Source organism: Eulemur rufifrons, chromosome 7 (assembly GCF_041146395.1).
Source record: "Eulemur rufifrons isolate Redbay chromosome 7, OSU_ERuf_1, whole genome shotgun sequence".
Taxonomy (NCBI): Eukaryota; Metazoa; Chordata; class Mammalia; order Primates; family Lemuridae; genus Eulemur; species Eulemur rufifrons.
In genome coordinates this window covers 146,439,330-146,465,216 of record NC_090989.1, presented here as the reverse complement: position 1 = coordinate 146,465,216, position 25,887 = coordinate 146,439,330, and the positions used below count along the sequence as shown (strand labels likewise).

Here is a 25,887-nt window from a genome sequence, read left to right as displayed (position 1 = left end):
CGGGAAACATACCCCAAGTACTAAGAAAGAAAGGCGCAGATATATGTGGTGCATAAAATGTCACCTCATGGCCTTTTATTTCTGAAAGACATTCTGAAATATCCCTGGGCAGAGAAATGCATGAGCTAGCAGGTTTGACAGACAAAGAGTTAAAAATGAATGAAGTTGGTCAGCTGAGTTAGGTTTTCCTTTCTTAAAACTGAAACCCCATCCTGTAATACTTCCTGTTGACTTGCTCTTGGAGGCTAGCAACCATCTTTCAGCAGAAATGGTGACAGGATACAGTCCAGATGGTAAACAAGGAGTGAGGGCTTTTTCAAGGATTTCAGCCTCACACCCTATACCAGGTGGGTCACTTGCCAAACACAAAGTCAAACGCCCCCACGGCCCCATCCATGCCTCTTTCCCCAGCTGTCTTAGGGAGTGATGATGCTCTTCAATTCCAAGTGTGTGGCAGTGACTGAACACAATCACCCCCCTGCACAACTTTGGTGGATCTCAGCACAGAGCATCTGTCCAGCTCCTCATTGGCCAGCACATGGTTCTCTGAGGAATGTGTCACAGGGCCCCCTGGTCATCATCATCCTCACAGAAGAGGCTCAGACAGGTCAGGGGTTTTGTACAAGGTCTCAAAGCTCACCAAGTAAGAAAAATGTCTGACCAGAAATAAAACTGCATGTTTATTTTTCTTGATGAAATTTTGAGTGCAAGTATTCACAGAGTGTTTTCAGCATCCAGTAACATCATACTAGCTACTTATTGATAAACTCTTGAGAGAGACTCTCCCAAGGTCAAAATAAAAGGACTGAGAGAAGCACTTTTATATTATTAGCGGAGGTGCATGCAATGTAGGCTGTGACTTTCCTTGGCCTTTTCCCACTGAAATAGATTCACAGGCTCTTGCATAACCACGTATACCTTGGCCTAAAGATCCTGCACATAATTTTAGAAAAGAAAATAGAAATCTATAGAAAATGGCTTTTAGGGAAGCAAATGCAATTCTGCATAAACAATTCATTGCCAAGGCCATTACAATATAATAAGCCAGCAACATTCAACAAAGAGAGGCACTTCCTTTGGAACTAACATATAAAAGCTTTATGATCATGATTATATTTCTGAAAACCTCAGAAAAAGTCTATAAAGTCTCACATCTCCTTTTTGCCTTTGTTTGTAGCTTTTGTTTAAGTTGATTTTTCAAGCCACAGACAAGTCTAATAATCATTCCAGCATTTAGGCATAGTACATCTAAGACCAAAAGTCTACTGCTATGTGAATACTCCCCTCTCTCGGGCCCAGAAGAACCTGCATGGAAAGCTACCAAACTCGAAGATGGCTTTGAGGGCTGTAAATGAAAAAGGATAACATTATAACAACCTTTGTAAGCATCAATTTCTCCAGCTACAAAATCGGAACATTGGCTCCACATACCTCATGGAAGGCCAAAAGGTTAAAACAACATAATGGGAGCAAAAATGCTTCTTCAATTTAAGTGCTTAATAATGTATGGCTGCATACTTCTTAAAGACTTAGGGTCCAGTTTTGGATTGAGTCGGCATGCCTACTTTCCCCGTCCAGCCCTTGCCCCCATCCCCCAATGGGTGTCTACACGGGGGGATCCAGGCCCCACATTCACACATCACCTGCCCCACAAGCTGCTGCTCCCCGGGCCTGCCTCCCTGGGAATGACACCAGTGTCCACACAGGTGCCCGAGCTGCATTCACAGCATCACTCCTTCCTCTTCTCTCCCCTTGCTGTCTGCATGACTAGATTGCTCCCAAACCTATCTGCGTCTTTCCATTCCTATGGTCACCACCACGTCCAGGCGCCCATTCCCTGCCATGACTGCAGCAGCCTCCTTCCTGTCTTCCTGCCTCCTTCCTTCCTCCTTCCACACAGCAGCCAGAGCCGTCGTCTTAAAACGTGAATCTGAGCATGTCACGGCTCTGCTTGAAACATCTAATGGCTGTTCTCTGTTCCCCAGATGATCAAAAACTCCCCACCAGGGCTGAGAAGGCCCTCTGGAGCTGGGCCCTGTACTCCCTCCCAGCCCCAGGCCAGCTTCTCCCTGCTGTCACAAAACAGGCTCCCGCCACAGGGACAGCTCCAGTTCCCTGGCTCACAATACCTCAGGGCCCTGCATGGCTTGCCGGGTGTCCTCCCAGCACCCACACTAGCTGTGCGTGGTCACGGCTGGTACTTTTCTGTCTCCCATACTAGACTCCGAGGTCCTGGTGGGCAGGAGCCTGACCCTGTTCAGGGCTGTCTCCAGCTCAAGCACGGTGTCCGGCACAAAGCAGGCACAGCCAGTACCAGCTGAATGAGTGAATAGAGACTGGTGAACATTCAGGATGTATTAGGGTAACGATTCCTGGTTCTCAGGTAATGGGGTACCCCCTAGCTCTGTTCACAGTTGTGCTGACTGATGTCCTTCAGCAGTGTCTGCAGTGCTGCTGCAGTTCTGAGCCAGTTCTCACTAAAACAAGACGGGTGGTTTACCAACAGCCACAACCGTTTGAACAACTGAGAAAAAAATTCTGAGGCCTGAAAACCAGTAAAGATTGATGAGTTCCAACATCTGCTTTTGGTAACCCCCCTCCCCTCCCCTACCTGCTTACTGCCAACCAAACCAGGTGCCAGCAGCCCTGGGGACCCCTGCTATCTGTCCACAGCATCACGCCTTACCACCCCCAGGTCAACCAGCCCTTCAGCTTGGGTCTCGTTCTTGGTGGCTGCCCAAGAGAGCATCCTGCCCGCCCCCACTGACAGATGAACACAAGGCCATAGCGTAGTGAGGCACAGGCAACCCTGTGTCCCCGCAGAGGCACGCCCATCTGCCAGCTGGTCACAGAAAAAATGACAGTCCCTAGCACAGTCTCCCATATGAATGCTTCTTGGAAACACCCTGCTCCGTCAGGCAGCGGTGTGCTGGAGCAGGCTTGTTCTGGCTCCGGAGAGCTGACTCTGTGTTCAGTGATGACACGTTGGCAGCCTGACGCTGTATATGGTAGGAATATTTACACTACGGAAATTGGCAAACACTATAAACCAAGCCTCCCTTTTCCCTAGAGTGCTAGTCATTAAACACTGGCCAGCACATTGCTGATCACAGGCCAGCCCTCTTGCTTTGGCTTTTTAACCTGTCACATTCACACTGGACAAATGCCCTCTGCAACAGGACTAAAGGCTGCTCTCTCATAACACCTTCCTTTCTTGAAGCAGACATTTCAGTGTTGCTCTTGGTGCTACTTATCTACTCGCCATCTCACCCCCAGTGATAACAGCAGCAATAATCACAGCTAACATCTACTGGTGCTCACAGCAGGCCAGGCGCTAGGCTGAGCCCCTTGCACGTACCTCTTGCCGAATCTCATCCATAGCACTCTGAGTCTGGGACTGTCATTACACTAATTTGACACAGGGCAAAGTGAGGCTTTGGAGCATGGCCCAAGAGTAGGTGGGGCTGGCGTCTGAACCCAAGCCAACCTGGCCACACCACCTCTTCATTGTAGCCACACTGGGCCACTTGCCCCACTTATTCTTGGGACCTCCTTCCATGGGGACAATCACGCCTCTTTGTGTGTCCAGCACTAATTACTGTTGTTGTATGTCCATCCATGTGGCAGTGGCATGAGAGGAATTAATTGATAATGCTTTCTGAAACATTATGAATTCTCCAACTGCTCCTGGCTATTGTCCTGGGTTTAGGGTATGGGGCTGGCTTCCCTCATCCCCACCCCAGAGTTCTGAATCCAACCAGCCTCAGTGCCCACCGAGATCCACGTGCTGCCACATTCTGCCTGCTGGACTGAGGCTCCCAGGGGCCATAGCCATCAAAATTACTTCTCTGAACTCAGTTTTGGAAATCAGGAGCTTCCACCATTCACTGGAGGTGCCCTGCAGTAGGCACTGGGCTACGTCGTTTATTCTTCCTAGCATCTCCCCAAACCAGCATCATCTCTGTTTGATAGGTAGCAGAACTGGGGGACAAAGAGTTGGTAAGGGGCCAAGCCAGGATTTAAGCCTGGCGTGCCTGCTGGCAGAGCTGGCATTCTGTCTGCAACACCAGAGGTCCTGAGCATGAGTCAGGGCACAGGCATCTAAACCAGTGGAGATAATTCACACTGCATGTCCCAGCACCTGGCCCAAGCATAGCAAGCACGTTCTGGTGACTGTCACCTGGACTGCCAGGCTGGGTGGCAGCAACCCCCTCCGGAGTTGGGAAGGGCCTGCCCAATGTGTGAAACCCTTACTACAATAGTCTTCTCAGCCTTCGGAAGGCAGCCTCTACCCAGCGAAAAGCAAGGTCTTAAACTTTGTTTTTAACACAGCTGCTAGGAGTAGTTCAGGTCACTTATGGAATCAAACACAATCCTTCCAAGTAGTTGTGGAACACCTTAGTTTCAGTAGACTTTTCAGACAGTGAAAAGTTATTGTTTTGGTGTCTGGACTGGGGGTCTGCTAGGAAGAGGTAGAACTTTCCAAAAATTCAGGAAGAGAATTTCCCCAGATTTTGCAAATTCTTCAGCTGTTTCTTCAGCTACTGTTTTTTTCTGATTCTCATTCCTTTGTTTCTCTTTTCCTGCCTTCCTGTGGGTTACTTAAACATTTTTTAGGATTCCATTCTGATTCACTTACTGCAGTTTTGAGTGCATCTCTTTGTATAGTTTTTGTAGTGGTTGCTCCTCTGGGTATTATAACACACACATGTCCCTTATCACAGTCTATTTTATTTACATTTTTTCACTGTGAATGAAGTATAGAAATCTCATTTTCATTTAGGTTCCTTTGCCTTTCTCTCTTTTTAAATATTATTACCTTGAATGTCAGACTGTGTTATAATTTTTGTTTCAGTCACCCAATATGATTTATAAAAGTCATGAGGAAAAAGATAGTCTATTGCATGCACCCATATTGTTTGCTCTTTACATTCCTGCTTCTTCCTGATGCTCCAAGATTTTTTATAAATTCTCTCTGTTTCAAGAACTTCCTTTAAGCCAATCTTTAAGGATATATTTGCAACTACAAATATTTTTAGTTTTCCTTCTTTGGAGAATGTCTGGATTTCCCCCTTCATTCCTGAAGGATGGTTTCCCTGGATACAGAATTCACACTAGACCATTCTTTTCTTTCAGGACTTATAAAATGTTGTGCCACTTCCTTTTGGCCTCCATGGATTGAGATGAGAACTCTGCTGTCACCTGCATTGAACTTACTCTATAAGTAATGCACTGTTTCTCTATGGCTACTTTCAAGCTTTTTTTCTTTAGTTTTTGGAAGTTTAATTATTATTTGTCTTGGCACGAATCTGAATGTATTTGGTTTTCCAAGTCGTATGTCTATTTTTCAGAGTTATAAGAACACATTTTCATTATTCTCAGAGAATGACCTTTTTCTTCTTGAAATCAGCCAATGAATTTTGTTTTCATTTCCCTTGAGTACCACCCACAAGCCTTATCCAGCAGTTTCTAATCTTCTCCATTCATGCTTGAAAAATCCTTTACTGCAATAAGAAGTGTAGCTGAAATAATTTTATGAGTGTTATTAGAAGTGACATTCTTGTCACAGGAAATGCCACCCTCTGGCATACCTGCAGGAACTCAGCATGGCTTCCTAGCTGGAGTCATCAAAGTCAGGGCATCTGGACTGTAGACCTTTACAGTGAAAGAAATGAAAGTTCTTGTCACGTGGAGCCTCCTAACCATGTGACGGACACCATGCTGGGCACAACTCGTCCTTTCCCTAATCCTTCAGCAACAGTGTGAACCAAGTTTCATTAATTCTCATTTTACAGTTGAGGAAAATGATGCTTAGAGATGCTCAGCAATGGGCCAGTGGCCAGTCACATAACTGTTAAGTGACAGAGCAGGGTAAATGTCCCAACAAATTCTTTAAAAATTTATTTTATGGTAGTATAGCTTACATATAATAAAGTGTACTAATATTAAATGTCACACTCAATGAATTTCTACATATGTATACACCTGTGAGACCACTACATAATCAAGGTATAGAACATTTTCATCATTCCAGGAGGCTCCTCATGTCTCTTTCAATTCAACAACCCCTCCTCTTCCTAAGGGAAATCATTATTCTGATTTCCCTCATCACAGATCACTTTGACCATTTTGGAACTCTACACAGATGGAATCATACAGTACATGACTATGTCTGGCTTCTTTGGCTCAACATTATTTCTGTTTATACATGTTGTTGCATATATCTGTAATTCCTGCTTTTTCGTTGCTATATAGTATTTCATTATGTTATTTTACTAACATGCCACAATTTATATACCCAGTCTCCTGCTGATAAACTTTTGGGTTGTTTCCAGCTTGGAGGTATTACAAATAAAGCTTCTCTGGAGATCTGTGTGCATGTCTTTGGATATACACAATTTTACAAAGGCAGTGGACACTTCTTGCTCCAGCTCTTCCATGGAGCAGCAAGTTCCAGTTTTGTCTTATTTTGTTTGTTTGCTTTTGCTACAGAAAATAAGCTTCTCTTATTTTTAGTCATAGGGGTACTGAGAAGGAAGAATCTTAGTGACTTAAAGAGGAAGATGTCTGAGTAGGTTCTTTTAAAGGGTTCTCCAAGCAGTTTTCAATCTCTTTTTGGTAAATCCTTGGAAGCAGGGTGACAGGGGTTCATTCTTATCTCTCCAAGAAACATACATGGGAATACACCCTAATCCCTCCCCACACTTTGCACCATTGCACACTCTGCATTGCTCTACACATTCCTAAATTCCCAGCATCATCCACCAACCACCTCTCCTCCCCTCCTCCTACATCTCATGCCTCAGCCACACCAGCTCTGCAGCCCCCCAAAAGACACACTCTTTTGTGACCCTGCACCCCATTTTAGCCCTTCTCTCTGCCAGGCTCAACCCTGCTTCCAAATCCTAGTTTAGATGAAGCCTTCCCTTTTCTATTTTGCAAGTTGATAGAATTATAAGTTGGACATAAATACAAAATAAATAAACCTAACAGGTACACAAATATATAAACTTTATTTGTATGAAAACATACAACAAATTTTGGTTCCCTAAAGGCAATTTTTAAACATAAAGGACACAATTTGCTACAAAGAAAATTTATAAAAAGTGAGAAGCAAATCACTCATATTTGACAGTACATTATGCCCAAGACATAGCTCACTTGTTGGATGGTGCGTTTCCCAAAGTGAGAAATGCAAGCTAAACTGATAATACATAATGGAAAAATGTTAGTGCTTTATGATTGTACCTGAAAGGCACAGCTGCCAAAAAGACTTTTTAAAAAAATTTTGCCACATCCCTTTGATCATCCAACCAAAAAGACTTGTAACAGTTATTCAACTTATTTGGAATTTGTTACACTGCTTGAGTCTACAAGGCCACTCTTTGGTGTCTCTTGAGGTGTCCCATTTTAGAGGTTGGAGTGAGAGTCCCACTCCCTAGCCTGAACAAGTCACCTAAGAAACACACGTTCCTCGAAATACAGGTGTCTGTGTGGTTTCATCTGGATGACACTGAGGCTCTGGATGTTACTTGACTGGGGAGCTAGAGGTCTCTAGAACAATTCTTTAGAATAAATTAAATCCTCTTTCCTTAATTATCTTATATCCTCAGGTCTGCTGTTGTAAACTACAAGCCTCTTCAATTCTTTCCTTACCGACTAATTCCTAAGTACTCCCTGCTGCCGCTGCCTTTGGATTACAGACAGCATAATATTCTCTACTGCCTTTATGACAATTCCGAGAGCAATTCACACCCCAGGCAGGATTCCTAGGGATTTTGAAGGCAGTACAGCTTACACAGCACAGGCTGAAGTAGCTCACTCTTGTGGCAAAAATGCTGGCCCTCCCAACAGGCAACGCTGCACTGAAGTCTGTCTTCTTTAGGCCACTCAATCCTGCTCTCCAGTGAGAATTCAAGAAATTTAAATGCATTTTGCAGTGTGCTTTTGGTCTTGATTTCAAGAGCTGTTTGTAGTCCTAAGAATGAATGTTGTGTTATCTTCTATATTTGTTCCTGCTGAACTTAATTGTTTTCACGCCGAATATTGCCTTGTCCAAATTAGGCCTTGTTTCTCTAAGACCAAAACAGAAGTTGCCTTTTCATTTTGCTGATTGTTTCCTTTGCTGTGCAGAAGCTCTAAGGATTTACATTTTTTTTTCGCCTTTTTTTTAATTTCATCTTATTGTTATGGGGGATACAGAATTGCAGGTTACATACGTTGCCCATGTACCGCCTTTCCCCCCAAGTGAGAGCTCCAGGCATGTCTGTTCCCCAGATAGTGCGCGTTGCACCCATCATGTAGGTATATATCCCTCCCTTAAGATATCTTTCTAAACTGCTGTGGATGTTATCCACTGGCTGGTCTCCTCTTATGCTAGGAGACCTTTATTTCCATGCCTTAACTTGCTGTTCTGTGGATGTTTTTGAGGGAACCTTGAATTTTTAATCACAAGTCTCATCCTAGGCTCTCTTCTCCCTTCACTTATTTTTTTCAGCTTTATTGAGGTATCATTGACAAATAAAATTGTATATAAAGTGTACAATGCAATGATTTGATATACGTATACACTGTGAAATGATTACCACAAATGAACTTGATTAATATATCTATGACCTCACATAGCTACCTTTTTTTTGGTGAGAACACTTAAGGTCTACTCTCTTAGCAAATTTCACATATATACTACACTGTTATTATGATAGTTACCATGCTGTACTTCAGATCCTCAGAACTTACTCATCTTATAATTGAAAGCTTATATCCTCTGACCAACATCTCTCCATTTCCCCCCTCCCCAGGCCCCGTCAACCCCATTCTACTCTGTTTCTATAAGTGTGACTTTTTCCAAAAAAGTTTAAGTTTCCACATATAAATGATACCATACGGTATTTGTCTTTCTCTGCCAGCTTATGTCATTTGGCATAATGCCCTCCAGGTTCATCTATATTGTCACAAATGGCAGGATTTTCTTCTTTTACTGTGGCTGAATAATACTGAATTGTGTATACATGTGTGTGTGTGTATTCATATTTTCTTTATCTGTTCATCTGTTGACAGACATGTACCTTGGCCCTTGTGAATAATGCTGCAATGAACATGGGAGTGCAGATATCTCTTCAAGATACCAATTTTGTTTGCTTTGGATATACAACCAGTAGTGTAACTGCTGGATCACACAGCGGTTCTATTTTTAACCGTTTGAGGAACCTCTATAGTGTTTTCCATAATGGCTGCAACAGTTTACATTCCCACCAACAGTGCACAAGGGCTCCCTATTCTCCACGTCCTTGCTCACAGCGGTTATCTATTTCTTTTTGATAACAGCCATTCTAGGAGGTGTTATCTCATTGGGGTTTTGAAATGCTTTTCCCTGATGGTTAGTGATTTTGAGCACCTTTTCACATGCTGTTGGATATTTGTATATCTTCTTTGGAAAAATGTCTATTTAGGTCTTTTGCCCAGTTTTAACTGGATTGTTTGTCTTTATACCATCGAGTTCTAGGAGTTCCTTATACATTTTAGATATTAACCCCTTATCAGATATATGGTTTACAAATATTTTCTCCAATTTTATAAGCTGTCTTTTCATTTTATTAATTGTTTGCTATGCAGAAGCTTTTTGGTTTTACATATTAATAGTCCCACTTGTTCATTTGCTCTTGTTCCCTGTGCTTTTGGTATCATATCCAAATAATCATTACCAAGACCAATGTCAAGAAGAACCCTCATTTTATAATTCATCTTTGTTATGCTCCTTCTAACCCTGGGTACCATCTTTGCACTTCAGAGCCCCTGAGTTCTGGCCAGTTCCCCATCTGACACACCACTTCAGAGGCACCTCAAACTAATATCTGCACAACCAAATCTGTCATCTGCATCTTGTCCTCAACCATGGTACCTTATTACTGTTCCTTAACTCCGTATGAAACCACTCTTCCTTCCAGAGAGTATGCCAGGGACCCAGGAGTCATTTTTGTCCCGCAGTCCTCGTCCCTCAATAGCTAATTCATTCCTCTAATCAGCAATCATTTACTAAGTACCTCCTGAGCACCAGGACTATGCCAGGTGCTGGGGATGTAACAAGGAGCAGAAAGAGACATGGAGCCTGTATTCAAGGGAAGAGGGCGAGAGAAAAAAATACTAAGCAAAAAGTTAGACAACTAAATGTTAGTTACAAGGTGTGATGTATAATAGGACAGAAAAAATTGAAGAACTAAGAGAACACACATTGCTGAGCTTCATGGGGCCATGGAAAGTTTCTATCAGAAGAAAACATCAGAGCGTTTTCTCAAATTCTTTTTTTTTTTTTTTTGAGACAGTCTCTCTCTTTGTCACCCCAGCTAGAGTGCAGTGGCATCATCATAGATCACTGCAACCTCAAACTCCTGGGCTCTAGCAATCCTCCTGCCTCAGCCTACTGAATAGCTGGGACTACAGGGGTGCACCTGTGATTCTTCTATTTTTTGTAGAGATGGTGTCTTGCTCTTGCCTCTTGCTCAGGGTGGTCTTGAACTCTTGACCTCAAACGATCCTCCTGCCTCAGCCTCCTAGAGTGCTAGGATTACAGGCATGAGCTACCACACCTGGCCTCAAATTCTTTCACTTCTCTCCCCTGCAACTCCCCAAATTTACCCCTACAATGGGCCACTGCAGCAGTCTCCAGACAAAACTCCCAGCTAGAATATAAGTACCGTGAGGTCAAGTTCTGCAGAACTCTCAAAGCCTAGAACAGGGACTGACACAGAGCAGGTCCTCAGCAAATATTTGCTGAATTAAATGGTGGAACTTTCTGACCAGGCCCAGATCAGGCCTTTGCCACCCTCCATCCCCACCCTTTCCTACTCTCCACTACACACTCTGGCTGAGTATCGACTCACCTCAGGGGTTTTGCATATACTGTTTCCTCTACCTAGAACTTTCCCTTCCCCATCCACTTTGCTTGTTCATATCTACCCAACCTTTAGATCTCAACTTAAATACCGGGGACACCTTGCCCTCCTTCCAGTCAGTCTAGACCAGGTCTCCTGTCTACAGAGGCTCACATCTTTGTGAGCTTCTCTTTCACCGCACTGGTCGCTGCTTGAAAATATTCATTCATTTTAGTGGTTATGTGACTGTTGTCACTTTCTCCCACAGTGCTGCAAACCCAACGAGGCAAGAATTGTGTGTGTTTTGCCAACACTGTATCACCAGGTTCCAACACAGTGGCTGGCACAGAGTAGGTGCTTAATAAATTATCTGTAGATTAACTGCTAATAACAGATTTTTAGAAAGTATGAGGCATGGCAAGAAGATGGGGAAAGAAAAGGCCCGAATCACCCGACTGAGGTACAGAATGAAAGCTTAAAACCCAATCAAATGGGAGACACTCCCTTGCTAAGAAGGAGCTCTAAGTACTCCCATCTGGGGCCCATCCCTGGTGAGCTAACACTGCTTTGGATTCTAGACCACTGTGTGCTTTTCCAAATTAGCTGAGACACGCTTCAAATCTGATCAATGCTTTCACTCTCCTGCCTTTCAGTTTAGATTAAAATCATCTTTTAGATGTGTTTGGAGACTGATTATCTGACACACTCTTGCATTTCACAGGGCCTGAAGGATGGGAACTCCTGAGAGAGAAGTCATCTTCTGTCATCTCTGGGTCCCCAGCCCAGTGTCAGAGCTGGGGCTTTGCAGGAAGAATCTGGGCTGCTGTAGGCTTCTAATGCCCTGTGGACCCTGGCATTGTGCCTGGCATGAGGCAGGGACATAACAAACTCCTCTGGAATGAATGGAGGAGGGGAAACAACTCTTTTTGCCACTTTCTTTTGCCAGGAGAATTCTGATTCTATTATTTTATTTTTTGGCTCTACATTTCTTTGGTGGTTGACAGATGGTGTTATGTGCCTGTGCTTTTACTACAAAGAGTAACAGAGAATAATGATTACGGCATCTCTCTACTTTCTCAAGGGGCATAAGCATCCCTCTGCAGAGCAACAGCCAGTGAGTGGTGCCAGGAGAAGGCTGACAGAAGGGAATTACCAGTGACGGACACGGGGCACTTTCATGGTGTCTCCTTTTATCTGCACCAGAACTCTAAGTGGCAGGTGTTACTCTCCTTAGTTTACAGATGAGGAAACTGAGGGACAGAGATGAGAAGCAATGGGTTGAGGGTCACACAGCTGGCAAAACTAAAATTCAAACTCCAGTTTCTCTGATGTCAAAGTTGTGTGTTAGAGGTGAAAGAAGGACCAGAGACTCCTTAAGTTGGGAAAGGCCTTTTCAGTCAAAGGCTGCAAGGGCAAAAAGGGTAGAAGAAATTCTAGAAGTAATTGCTTCCTTAGGGGTTTCTCTCCTCGCTGTGCTCTGAACCCTGGACTCTTCTCCTCTCTCCCAGCGTGTGAAACCCTGAATTGTAATTTTATACTCTAGCAGCCAACAATGAGAAAATATTATTTTAAAAATATAATAGTATCAAAAAGCACATAATAGGAGTAAATTTGACAAAAGTGTTTAAGTCTTTTATGCTGAAACCTATAAACAATTTCCGGGAGAAATTAAAGAGCTCAATAAATGGAAAGTTATACCGTGTTCATGCATTGGAAGACTCAGTATTATTGAGATGTGAATTCTCCCAAAATTGATCTGCAGATTTAACACAATCCCAATCAAAATCCCAGAGAGTGTTTTTGTAGAAGTTGATAAGATGGTTCTAAACCTGATCTAGAAATGCAAAGAACTTGAATAGTCAAAGCAGTTTTGAAAAAGAAGAACAAAATCAGAGAACATACATTATCTGCCTTTGAGACTTACCTTATACTTCGAATAATCAAGACAGGTGGTACTGTCATAAAAATCAACAAACGGATCAATGGAACAGAGCAGCAAACCCAGAAATAGACCCACACTTCTGTGGTTATATGACAGTCGACTAAGGGACCCAAAGCAATTTGATGGGAGAGGAACATCTTTAACAAATGGTGCTAGAAGAACAACTTGACATCCACATTAAATTTGATTGATTTTCTTTTAGAAAAACATTCAGGCCAGTGGCAATAGATCTACTACTGGAGAAGTCACTTAAGTTTCTTTATCTGCAAAAGGAGCAGTTTTGCTAAGATCATCTGAGTCTTGCCCACAAAGCCTGGAGAGGCAGGTTTTTAGGCTTGGGTCCTGTGTTGGCAGGCAGGAGAATCTGGATGCTCAATGGAACTTGAGTGTGTAGCTAATGGAGAAGCAAAGCCATAGTTAGGAGAATTCCCAAATGATAACCCAGAGAGCCACAGCATGGGCAGTGACAAGAGCCAGGTGAAGTCATAACCAGGAGAAAAAGCAAGAAGAGATGAGAAGGGAACAGAGTCTGGCTGCAAGCTCTGGAAACTGTGTCTCTAAAGCAGGGCTACTTGGGGTAGCTCTTTATAAAGTATCCTGCAGGAGGGGCTACCTCTGCCCTTGACCTGCAAGGTCTCAGCCAGGTCTAGGATGTAGGGAGCCTAAAAGGCAGGGACTCTTTTCTGATAATTCAATATTCTTCTTCCCTGTGCCTTTTACCACTTCTACTATGCTTTATTATTGTTGAAGATGGAAATTAAGATGAAGAGAAAGGGAAAAGGGAAGAAGGAAAAACAAGCAAGGAAACAACCTTGGCCACATTGGGCCCTCCCTGGAAAGTGCTTCTCCCCATCCTGCCTCCTACACCGACCAGTCTGCCTTGGTCTGACCAGTTCCCCTCATGCTTTAAGGGGAGCAGTAATGCCACACCCTGGGTCCCCACAGTCTGAATGAGGACCCCCTCACAGCACTAGACCTTCCCCTTTCGGCACTTCCCCTGACTGGAATCACACAGTAATCCGTTTGCTTCTTTTCTGGGCTGTGAGCTCCACGGATGCAGAGCCTGTGTCTATTCTGTTCACGTCTCACTCCCTGATGCTGGAACACAACGCTTTGTACATAGCGGCCACTCATTAAATAAGTGTTAGATAAATGACTAAACCCTGTCAGCCCCCTCATGCGCTAGCAAGAGATTTTGTTTTCTAATCTTGGCACAACTCAAATGTCTATAAATGTAAGGTAATGCTCAGCTTCTGCAAACTGGGTTCCTCACTCAAATGATCCAATATCATTATGGAATATTTTATAGGTTGACACTTTGATTTTAGTCTGATTTTTACCTTATTAAGTGTCTTATTATGGAAAGAGTTATGGGCCCAATTCCCTAAATTTATCTGCAAGGAAATGCAGTTGACTTCCTGAGAGGCAAGATGAAAAATGCCTCCACTACATACATGTCATTTCCCTGTACCCACTGGTTGGCTCATTTCAAGGAGACATGTAAGGAGGGGGAGAAAGTTACTTTTTCTGTTTTTGTTTGTCCTCAGCCACTGTAATTAGCCATAAGATTTATGCTTTAAATAAGCTGGTAATTAGGCTCTAATTAGAATTATATAGTTACTAAGTCCTATGCCTAATGATCATAGGAAGAGCATACATAACACTAAATGCTAGAGAGATGAATTGTTGATTTCTGGCCCAGAAAATAAATAATCTTGAAGTTCATCATTTTGGGTAATTAAACATAAATTGACTAAGCCATTAATGAAAAACACACACAAGAGACAGGTGTCTGAAATTTTGAGCATGCTCAAAGCTATTGAGATTGATTAAATGTGGACTTCTCAGACTGGCAGGGAGGGAGTTACTGATTTCAGCCACCAGCTCCTGCAATGGCCCACTGTGAGGCTCAGAAATGCCAGGACGATGCTCTGTCTTGGCTGCTGTGAATTATTTTGCAAAGAACTTGGAGTACAGATATTTCTGTGACATACTGATTTCAAATCCTTTGTCTATACAGTATATCCAGAGTAGGACTGCTGGATCGTATGGCAATTCTATTTTCAACTTTTTGAGGAACCACCATATGATTTTCCATAATGGTTGCACTAATTTATATCCTACCAAAAGTATACAAGGGTTCGCTTTTCTCCATATCGTTGCCAACACTTGTTATCTTTTGTCTTTTTGGTAATAGCCATTTGGTGGAGAAAGAAAATATGGTATATACATATAATGGAATGTGATTCAGCCTTTAAAAACAAGGAAATTCTGTCATTTGTAATAAGATGGAAATGAAAGATGTTAAGCTAAAAAATAAGCCAGGCACAGAAAGACAAATACTGTATGATCTTGCTCATATATGGAATATAAAACAGTCAAACTTACAGAAGCAGAGTAGAATGGTGGTTATTAGAGGCTGGGGTTGGGGGCATGGGGAGATGTTGGTCAAAGGTTACAAAGTTTCAGTTAGACAAGACGAATATGTTTTTGAGAGCTATTGCAGAGCACATTGACTATGGTTAATAATAATGTACTGTGTATTTCAGAATTGCTAAGACAGTAAATTTTGAATGTTCTCACCATAAAAAATAAATATGTGAGGTGATGAATATATTAATCAGCTTGATCTAATCATTCCATATTGTATACATATATTATAACATCACACTGTACCTCATGAATATATACAATTATAATTTGTCAATTAAAAATAAAAAATAAATTGTAAAGAAAGAAATGCCAGGTTGGGTCTGAGAGTTTTCTAACACATCACTAACCCTCATAGGCAGTTTCGCAGATGAAGGGCTGATGAAGGTGCTGTCATGGATGGAATGACTGAATCTGACACAGCCTCAGTTAATGCAAATGGACTAGGCAAAAGATGTGATTGAAGAGCATGGTCCTTCAGGAAAGGCAATAAATGGCCCAACTACTGTTTCTGGCGATAAAATTTCTAAGCTACAGCTTAGCTTGGAACTCCAGGAGAAGAAAAGAGTAAAATATTTCCCATATTATTTCATATCATTGTACAAGAAATAATGTATACATTATGAGGACATATTGTATCTAACAAGATATACTGTTAGAAAAAAAAAAAAAAAGAAATGCACATTTTTGTGTGCCTATAAGATGAAGAGATGTGCTAATTCTTCTCTTCCCAATTAAAATCCTGGCCCAAGTATATAACACAAATAAACAAAGGATTTCTTTCACAAAAAAAAAAAAAAAAAAAAGAAGAGAAATGTTAAAAAATAACTTAAGTACATTATATTTCCCTCATGATCCCATTATTTTATTTCTCTTCCTCCCTTCTTTGCTGCCATGATCTTTCCAAAACAAACTCTAGTCTGAATTTGGTGTCTTTCATTGCTATGTTTGTCTTCATAATTTTAGAGCATATGTAAGCATCTTTAAATAATTATAATACTGTTTGAAAAATTTGCATGATAACATTTACATATATAACATCATATTTCATGTTTCTTGAAAATATTTCCCTCAATATTATATTTGTGAGATTTATTCATGTTGATATGTGCATGTAACCCATTGCATAGATATAAAACAATTTTATTTTCCATTCCACTAAAAAAAAAAAAAAAAAAAACGAAGTAAACACTCAATTAGCAGCAGTTCTGAATGGTGTTCGATAAACTGAAGAAGTTCCTAGTTTATAGTTCTTTTATATCATATTTACTACAGTGCTGTGCAAGCTTGCCAAAGATGGGACACAGATTGCCAGTCTGTATGTCGAACTTTCAGCTCCTCCATTTTGACTGCAGGAAGAGGAAGGATCCCGAAGAAATCATATGTTAAACATGCTTTGACATCTACTATGTTGTAAAGTGCATCATCAGATGTAACATTAAAAAAAGTTGCTGACTAAAAAACAAAAAAGAAAGAAAGATAATCTAAGGTTGAGGGTACCTACTAAAGCTGGATAACCCTGAACAAGAGTTAAGAGAAACAACAGATAGCAGAGTCAGACCAGCTGACACCTCAGATACTAGAATTATCAGATAAAAATAAAGTAGCTATGTTTCACAAGTATAAAGAAATAAAAGAGTATTATAATTAGGCAAGGAACATGTGATTATAAGATGATCAATCAGAATTGAAAAGAAGCAAATATGATTTTCGGAAAGGAAAACAATATTTACTTGAAACTGCAAACTTGGTGGATAGGTTATACAGTAGATTAAATATAACTTGACACAGAATTAGTGAAATGAAGGACAGATATAAACAAATTATCCAAAATGCAGCACAGAAAACCAAAGTGAAAAGGGAATGTGTAGTAATTCCAAATCTGTAAGTACCTAATAACACGAACTCAAAATGTATAAATCACAAAAAGACAGAATTACAAAGGTAAACAGAAAAATAAATTTTTGTGGTAGATTTTGAAATGCCTCTCTTAGTAATTAATATATCAAGGAGTCAAAAAATGAGCAAGAACATAGAATAGTTGAATAGCACATATTGAGCTTGATCTAAAGATCATACACAGGACACTCTACTCAACAATTCATAAATATATATTCTCTTCAAGCTCCTGTGGAGTATTTAGGGAAGTTAAACAGGACATGGGCAAGTCTCAGTAAATTTCAGGCCACAGTCTCTGAGCACAATCCAATTAAGTTTGAAATCAATAACAAAAAAAGATTAGAAAAATCTCATATTTTGGTAATTTAAAAATGTATTTTTAAAGAGCACATGAGTCAAAGAAAAAATCAAACTAGAAATTTAAAATGCTGAAATAAAAAAATTAAAAAAACTAAATGCTTAGAATTGAATGATGATAAAAAGATTACATACCTAGTTATTGTGATATACAGAAAGGCATTTAGTGAGAAAAGAAGAAAGGCTGAAAATAAATGATAAAATCATCCATCATCAGAAATTAGACAAAGAAGAGTAGAAAAAGCCCAAAGAAAGTAGAAGGAAGGGGAAAAAAAAAAAGGAAGAAATTAGAATAGAAAACAAATATTCAGTAGAGAGAATCTAGCAAGTTAGAAGTTGCCTTTTTGGGAAAAAAAAGATTACCCTCTATCTTAAATAAAAAAAAGAAAGAAGGTACAAATAGTTATAAGCATGTGCTAGAGATATAGACAGATGGAGACAGAATTAGAGAAAGAATAAGATATTATAAACAACAGTTTGCAAGTTAATTGGAAAGTTAGATGGAATGAACAAATTCCTAGAATATCCACCTCACTAAAAACCAACTCAAGATAATATAGAAAATATGAATAATTCTATACTCATTAAAGAAACTGAATCAGCAGTAACATTTTTTTTTTTTTGTCCTAAAAGAAGCCATCAGTCTCAAGCAAGCAAGTTCTACTACAAAATTAAGGAACAAATAATTTTATACACACTTTTCTAGAAAATAGAAAAAGAAGACACAATGCCCACTCAACTTACGGAGATAGTATAACATTAGTACCAAAAACTAAAACTCAACCAAGACAAACAACAGACTCAAAAATTACAGGCCAATCTTACCTGTAAAAATAGGTGTAAAAATCCTAATAAATACAGGCAAAGTATAAAAAAACAATATGCAACCAAGTTGAGTTTGTCCCAGGAATGCAAGTTAGTTTAATTGTTAGAAAACTAATTAATGTAATTCACCAAGTTAAGGGAGAAAAAAAACTACCTATTCATGTTAAAATTTCTTGGCAATATAGGAATAAAAAGGAACTTCCTTATCTGGAAAAGAACATCCAAAACTCCCTACAGCCAATCTCACACACTGAAGAAAGAGTAACAGAACTTCCCTTAAGATCAGGAACTGTCCAGGGTTGTTGGGTGATAACTAATGTTATTTAGCTTTTACTGGAGGTTCTGGCCAGGGCATTTAAATGAGAAAAAGAAACGAAATTTATAAGGAATAGGAAGAAAGAAAAAAACGTTTTTGCCCTTTTTTTAATATGATAAAAATAATTTTTTAGAAAACCCTGAAAAATCTACATATAACTACAATTAATTTTTAAAAAGGAGTAACACAAGACTCACAGATAGAGTTACTGTATTTGGCTGTGTAAGTATCTTCTCTCATGAAATGTTTGTACATAATACTACATAATTCAGCCTCCCTTGGCCCCAGCCTTCTGAACTTACCTAACTGTTAAATAAGTATTCATGCCTCAATTTAGCTAGCACACGTGCAATCCCAGATCCTCTGTTGGTTTTGCAAAGGCTCTTGGAATGAAAGGTTCTAGAATCCCACAAAAGGAGAGTGCACCTAGCAAATGCATGGTATGTGGGCACCTGTTGCTCTTACTTATATACAGCCAGAATAAGCCCTGATTGTTTCAGCACCTGTATATGATCTGAAAGCTAAATGTGCCTGCTTGCAGGTCAGCACCTGGGCTCTCTCTGACAGAGGTAGCAGCTACCAACAGGACTCTGGCCAAGTGGGTTTTGTGGCAACTGGCCCTTGATGGAGCTGAATTTCCCTGACTCAACATAACAATTGGGTAGGTCTCCCCCAATATAGGGTCACAGTCCCGCTGAGCACTGGAAAGTTAGAAATATAGATCAAGGATGGCTTTTCTGTGAATGAAAGGGGCCACCTAGATAGAGACACCATGTGGTCCAGTTGCCCAGACAGAACAGTCCTGGTATGGTTATTGGTCCCCGTGTAATTAAGGGCACACCTTTTATTCTCGAAAGTGCCCTAGAAAGCTTCAATGATAAATTGTGCGATTTTCACATAATCAAATTCTAGATATGACATGTTACATTCCTTCATCTTCACTGACAAATGACAATGGAGCGAGTCTGGCTAGCTTCTGTCCTCTTTCTGGGCTTTTCATGGCTAAATTAGGGGACAAAATTACGGGAATTCAGACCTTTCCCCTTCTTACATCCATCACGTTGCTTGGCCTTATCTCCAGGCTTAGAGTTCAAAATGATGTGGAAATGAAGCAAAAGTGGAGAACTGAGAGGTTCTGGAGGAGTAGGGCTTGAGGTCTCTGAGCATATTCCACTTTCCAAAGGAACTCCAAATCATGTTTTGACAGGTGGAAGTCCTAGCACCCCCAAATATCCTTCAGCAGAATTGGCAGTCCGTAGCATCTCTTAAAATAGGGCTCTTCTCTCCACAGCACAAGCAAATTCTTGGCAGAACAACTTGCCTGCTGCAGCATAAGAAGTGATTTTACAAGTGCTAATCTGGGAGGCTTGGGGTGAGGAAAGGAGAGGAGACCACTGGAGTCTCTCTTATAAGCAGATGAAGAGCCTGCAGGAGGTTCATCCATATATAACCTCCAGCAGGAAGAGGGTTTTGAATTCAGCAGTGTTTTGGGATAGGTACCACTTAATTTGTAACCTACATTTTAAACTGTGGTACCAAAATCACTAAAAAAACAAAAAGGCTTGTGGTTTTGTTTTACCCTCTAATTGAAGTGAGAAAGTCACCCAACAGTACACTGTAAGCTGTCACCTGCATTAGCTAATGAGATGCCATCTCCATATTTATTCTAATGCCTCAGTTTTTAAGTACCCCTGTAGACAGCTGCCTTGAAGTAAGTCTACTTCGCTGTAACGACATCTCATTTTATTAAGTTGAGAATGGTGGCTGGGCGCCGTGGCTCACGCCTGTAATCCTAGCACTCTGGGAAGCCGAGGCGGGCGGATCGTTTGAGCTCAGGAGTTTGAAACCAGCCTGAGCAAGAGCGAGACTCCACCTCTACTAAAAATAGAAAGAAATTAGCTGGACAACTAAAAATATATAGAAAAAATTAGCTGGGCATGGTGGCGCATGCCTGTAGTCCCAGCTACTCAGGAGGCTGAGGCAGGAGGATCGTTTGAGCCCAGGAGTTTGAGGTTGCTGTGAGCTAGGCTGACGCCACGGCACTCTAGTCCGGGCAACAGTTGAGAACGGTGTATTATATCACAAAACTGTATGCTTACTTTTTCTAGCTTAAAAAAATAACATTTGAGTTTTAGAAATACAGAAAACTATAAAGAAAAAGGCCATAATCCTACCTTCTATATAATCCTTGCTATTTTGGGGGGTGGGCAGGTGAGGGCAGCTTTCATATGGTTACATCCTGGGGACTGATAGCTGAACACCAAAGTCACTTCTCCCCTTCCTCCCTGGAAACTGGATTTTAGCTATGCGGCTTTCAGTCCCCCGTTGAGCTAAGTGTGGCCGTGTGATTACGCTCTTGACAATAGAAAGGGAGCACAAGGGGTGTGCCTCACCGCACAGCTCTGCAGATACACTGAAAAACACTAAATTGTACTCTTTAAATGGGTGAACTCCATGGAATGTGAATTATATCACAATAAAACTGTCTAAAAATATAGCGCTAGAATATAAATATTTTACCACAATTAAAAAAAGTAAAAAAGAAAAGTATCTTGTGGCCGTGAGGTAGGTTGGATTAGAATGTGTCATGAACTTTTCTTTATAGATGAAATGAGCAAATGAAAAGTACCCACAGAGTCATGATAAAAGTAATGGAAGTGAGGGTACAAGGCAGGGGGCAGCGTGTGGCTCCTGTGCGACCACTGCCAGGATCTGTGGGAGAAGAGACATGCAGGTGCACCCACAAAATGTGTGATGTCTTTTCTCTTCTAAAGGAGCTGTGTTACTCAACCCACTTCTCAGACCATAGTCCGTCTGTCCCATGGGTACCAGCTACCCATATACTCACTTATTTAGAAAGATAGGACAAGCCAGGCTTTGTTTCTCAGATGTATTTTGTTTTTTAATATAATAAGAGGGTGGGTGAAGATGGGGCTGTGCCTGAGTTCTGTAGCTGGTGACACAGAGCATCCACAAAGGCACGATGCACTCATGGCCTTCCTGACAGTGGACGGTGGAATTGGACGCCCCGCCTTGCTACAGTCAGTACGAGCCTGAACGGTGCTCTCTGCAGGGATACGTCAAGACCACATGCTAAAACATTAATGGAAAACCAGCAAAGGTTTTTCATTTTGGAACTAAGCTGGAGATGATGTACTTTTTCCTCTCGTTTACCCCCTTGCCTCAGTGACTCACTGCAGCTCAAGGGGGCTGAGACTGGGGTATTTTTCCACTTGTCTTGTGCATAACTTGGATGTCATATCCTTGGTGGATAAGTAATTGATTCCATTTCCTTTATCCCCAAGGTAGTGAAAGGATTAATGAATACAGTATTTTGTACAGAGTTTCTTTCCAACTTTCAGGACTAAATAATCTTTGCTAGGAGAAAACCATATACAATATGTCCTCAATAGTAACACTGGTTTCAGCTTAACAAATCTGACACTATATCCCCAACCATCTCAAGAGGCTTATAGAGCCTTTTAAGAAAACAGAGGAGACTATCCAAAGTCCTTGAAATATTTTACTCTCCTACGGCAGAATACTATTCTACTCCCAGATAAATAGTAAGAATTTTTAAAATGAGAGAACTTGACATTGGTGAGCTTGCGCTGCAAGTGATGTTTATTGCTGGTGGCAGAGTAATTTTGCATAATTCTGTGAGAAAGCAACATTGTACTATTTAAGAAGAGTGAAAAATATATATAGTCTTGGAACCAAGAGTTCCAAGAGTTCTACTCCTAGAGTTTTTCTTAAGAAAATAACCAGAGGCAAAAGGACATGTGACTAAAGATGTTCATGGGGACGTCATCTGTAGTTACAAAATAAAAATGAGAAAAGAAACACCAATATTTAAAATCATGAAAATGAGTTAATAAACTGTGATACAATATCATGATAGACTGTTAAATATGCATTTAAATAACTGTGACTATTGTATACAAATGGGGATAAAAGTTGATGTGTTTAAGTAAAATGGTAGTAAAAGGGAGATATTACCATGATTATCACCATTTAAAATATGGGTTTATATGGATGATAACACACAGAGATGATGATAATTCTATTACGGTGATAGGATCATGGGTGATTGATTATTCACCACACCTGGCACCTAACAAGCACCCCATAAATGTTAACATTGAAATTGTCATCACCACCTCTTAGGCCTTGTTTCAGGGTATCCAGTGTATAGCAGGAAGAGGAAAATTAGGTTTCATGTGGACCAGCCCCCTTCATACCAGAGAAAAAGCTAACTAGGTCCCTGAGTAGAAATAAGGCCTACCATGCATTCTGAGCGCAATACCCAGGTTGACTCAGGAGATCTTCACCCTCCTCTGTGCTCAGGGAAAACCCACTCAGTACAGTCTACTGTTGTTGCTCGACAGAACCCTCCTGGTATTTTGGAGGGAATAGCTCTTCTTGACCTACAGATGTCCCACATACTATAGGATGCCTGGCCCCACAGTACCAGAGGTTACCAGTAATCCCAGTCATTGTGATAATCAAAATACTCTCACAAAAGATATTTCTGAACTCCCCCTGGACAATGATATTGACCCCATGAGAACCACTGGGTCCATCTCCCACCCAGACCCCAGATTTGCTTTACAACTGCATCGAACCTTTGCTCAAACCTATCCACAGATAGGTAAGTGATGCATATCTTTCCAAATATTTGCTTAGTTTATATAATTTCTAAATTGCAGACATGTGTCTAGTTCTCTTCTGGGGAGCCCAGAGTTAGCATCATTCTTTACTATCTTCAATTTTGATAACCTCTGATAATCAATAGAATATGATTATGTAATTAAATATGAAATGTCTGATTTCAAATCAAAAGTGTAGTTTATTATATCCCAAAGAAGCAGTACAATTAATCAAAGTATGCACCTAAAATAATGAAACAGGGTTGCCATCTTAACAGTGGCTTGTTTATGATAGTGGTGAAGAAGCCTGGAGAGTGAGTGGTGATGAAATTGCAAAAGGCATTTTCCACAGCTTGTTGAGGATTAAATATTTTTCCTTGCAAGAAGTGGTCCAATGCCTGGAAGAAGTGGTAGTCAGTTGGTGCAAGGCCTGTTGAATACAGTGGCTGACAGCGTGTTTCCAAGTCCAGACTTTGTAGTTCGAGTGGTGTTGTTTGTGCGACATGTGGTTGAGCGCTGTCTTGTAAGATGATTGACCTGTCTCTATAGCCAATCTCAGCTGCTTAATCACAAGCATCCTCACCATTTTGTCCAGTTGGTTGCAGCAGACATATGCTGTAATTGATTGACAAGGTTTCATGAAACTGTAGTGGATAATACCAGCGCCGGACCACCAAACAGACACCATTAGATTTCTTTCACGAAGATTCAGCTTTGGACTGTGTTTTGGCACTTCATCTTTATCCAACGATTGTGCCGAATGCTTGGGATTGTGAAAAATAATCCATTTTTCATCACACATAACAATATGGTGTAGAAATGGTTTGCCTTTATGTCGGGACAGCAAAGAAAGGCAAGCTTCGAGACAATTTCTCTTCTGACGCTTGTTTAATTCATGCGGAACCCATCTATCCAGCTTCTTTACCTTGCCAATTTGTTTCAAATGATCCAATATTGTTGGAATAGTAACATCAAACCTTGCTGCTAACTCACGCGTAGGTTGTGATGGATTCGCTTCCACTGCAACTTTCAGCTCATCATTATCCACCTTGGTTTTAGGTGGCCCATGTGGCTCATTTTCAAGATTAAAACCACCAGAATGGAAATTCTCAAACCATCGACATACTGTGCATTCATTACCCACATCCTTCCCAAACACTTTGTTGATATTTCGGGCTGTCTGTGTGGCATTGGTTCCATGACAGAACTCACATTCGAAAATAACATGAATGTTTGACTTATCCATGGTTTCACAAAATTTCCTCTTAAAAAAATGTGAAAGTTAATCAGAAGACAAAATGTGTGTTTGAAAGACTGAGGATGTACCTTCACAATAAACATAAGACAACAAGTGTCAAAGTGAAATGTCAGAGATATCAACTTTCAAACAGTACTTAAGGAAATCAGGTATTTTATATTTAATAACTTTTCTTGGCCTAGTTCTAATAGTTTTTTTCTGGAAGGTCCTTATGTGTTTATAATGTTTTCCTGATTACATAAGTAATAAGTGTTGATTATTGAAACTTTAGAAACTACAGAAAAGCAAAAAGGATATAAAATTTGCTACCACATGAAGAGATACCAGTTTTTTATTTAAATGTTTACAAACACATCCTACTTGTACACATAATACATTTTCACTTGTAACACAGAGGGACATTCAGTAGGAATATGTTAAGCACAAGGGCACAGAGATGTGAACTGCTGAAATCACTTTAGACAATGACTTCTATTTTAATCATCCATTTGCTCCTATTAACATAACCTGCATCCTTATCCAAGTGCGAGCTTAGACTTTATTAACTGTAAATTACTTGGAATGCAGAACCTTGTTTGTAATGAGATTCCATTGAGTATATTTTAACACTGTTACTTAACTTTTGAAAATATTCAACCAGAATATGAGTTGGTAATCTGACACACACTTACATTAGAGGTACAACCTCAAGAGGATCACAGGTTTTCATTTATGTCAGGAGCTTTAAGTAATAGATTAAAATTTTTACTAAAGTGTTGAAACCAGCACTCATCAGCAATCTCAATTCCACCCCAAGCAAAAACCCTGCCAATACCCTTTGAACAGGAGTGGGGATGCCACAGAAATAAAGGGAAAAAGACTGAAGACTGCATTGTCCCCCGACCCGAGGTGCAATTTGGGAAGAGGCTCCCTTTAACATAGCAGGATGGTCTTAATGGACCTGTGTGTATGAGAGCTTCCAAGGAAGAATCTTTCATATTTGCTGGGTAAAGGGGTAGGACAAAATACAGGTTGGTGGGAGACACTGCAGAGGACTTCCTGGGTTCATCTGAGAGGTCTCCTTCTCCTCCTTACACCTCTAATCCTCTGAATGAGCAACACTGAAACTCTAAATCCAACTCTTCTCCCACTGTACATACAGCTCTGGGAGGTATGCAGAAAGGCGAGGGGTCCTTCTCCACCTATGCAAGGCCTATTTCTCCTAGAGGTGATGGCAGGAGCTTATCTGAGCTATTAGCACAGCTAAGGCATCACTTGTCCATTTTCTCCAGGCTTTGTTCCGCCTAAAAGAACTGCCGATCCATGAAACACAATCTGGGCTCTGAGACTTCACTTATACC

The 25,887-nt window shown here is 40.8% G+C and overlaps 1 protein-coding gene across 2 annotated transcripts in view; it reads right to left on the bottom strand.

Moving 5' to 3' along the window:
* The window catches only part of MYRIP (myosin VIIA and Rab interacting protein), a 287,231-nt gene that overhangs the window by 141,469 nt on the left and 119,875 nt on the right, over positions 1 to 25,887 (bottom strand). The window lies entirely within an intron of this gene.